The 1,431-nt window shown below is 50.6% G+C and overlaps 1 pseudogene; it reads right to left on the bottom strand.

The window, feature by feature from the left end:
• Positions 1-227: 227 nt before the first annotated feature.
• LOC100426323 (mas-related G-protein coupled receptor member X3-like) lies at positions 228-1,190 on the bottom strand (annotated as a pseudogene).
• Between the last annotated feature and the right edge of the window lie 241 nt (positions 1,191-1,431).

Raw genomic sequence — 1,431 nt, 5'->3', positions numbered from 1 at the left:
TGTGTTGGTAATATCAAGGAGAATCTAAACATTGTACTGTCAGACTAACGCTCTCCATGGGTGAAAGCTGAAACTGTCAGGTTAGATAAACATCTATTCAAAGATGGTGAGGAATCACTGAGACATTTCTGAGGCAGAAGGCTAAGAAAAATGCATATAACTGTCAAGGGTGGCAGAGCAGTGTTGGTCTCAAAGTCCTGTCTGACTGACAGGGCAGAGGCTCTTCCTCACTGGCCCCATCTGCTTCCCGACAGCTCCAGGGTTTCCTCAGGAAGCCGCCCTCTACCTTCATCCACCTCAGACATGTCCTGCAGAGCCCTCTGGATAACCAGCTTCAGGTTCTGCCAATTTTGATGCTGCCTAAAGGAGCCCATGAAGAAGTAAATGATGGGGTTGGCACTGCTGTTAGGAGATGACAGGAAAATGGAAACTAGATGAACATGACAATATAAGACCAGGACATGTGGATCCTGGAAAACAGGGCCCACTGAATGCCAAAGGGCAGGCCGCAGAGGAGGAAGACCAGCACTGTGAGCAGGATGGTCATGTACAGCCTGGTCAGCGGCATCTTCCGGGATCCACAGAGGATCCTGATCACTAGGACCAGGCTGGACACACAGAGAACCACACATAAAAAAATCAGCCACACGACTGTGATGGATCTGATGTTTGACACCAAACAGAATTAGCACCACTAAACAGGAAGTCACAGAACATCCGCTCCAGGATGCTCCGCAGCAGGGACAGGACCCAGAGCAGGACACACAGGACCACTGACAGGTGTCTGGGGCGGCGGCAGCGGTACCAGATGGGCCACAGGACGCACAGGCAGCACTCAGTGGTCATGGTGCTCAGAATGTTCAGGCCTGCCAAGTAGGGAAATGTCATCACAGGATAGAGGATTAGAGAGATGGGATGGACATTATTGATGAGGCATAATGGGGACATATAATGTGGCCACTGAGGAAGAGGAAGTCGGCCACAGACAGGTTGAGGATGTAGGTGGAGACAGCGTTCCTGCACATGGGGAAGCCCAGGAGCCAGAGCACAACCACGTTTCCTGTCAGCCCCACAAGGGAAATGATGCACGTCAGCACCGTGAGGCTCAGGGTCTGCTTGTTGCGAAGAGTCTCCTCAGTTCTGTTAACTGGTGTCAGTTCTGTACCCAAGGCTGAGATGGTTGGATCCATGCTCAGAAACCCCAGTCTGGTGCCCCTGGGAACACAAACCAGATATGATCACCAGCTGTATCATCTTTGATTCTCCCCACCACCCTGCCATGTGAGATTTACTGTCTTTATTTTAAGGAGAGAGAAACAGAGGCTCACAGAGAATAAGTCACCTATCAAAAGGTGGGGGTCCTCAAATCCAGTCTGAAATCCAGTTCTTATTGATTCTGAAGCCTGACCTCTGTCGCTGCCACTCAAATTC

This window comes from Macaca mulatta, chromosome 14 (genome assembly GCF_049350105.2).
Source record: "Macaca mulatta isolate MMU2019108-1 chromosome 14, T2T-MMU8v2.0, whole genome shotgun sequence".
NCBI classification, from domain to species: Eukaryota; Metazoa; Chordata; class Mammalia; order Primates; family Cercopithecidae; genus Macaca; species Macaca mulatta.
This window is presented reverse-complemented; position numbering and strand designations above follow the sequence as displayed.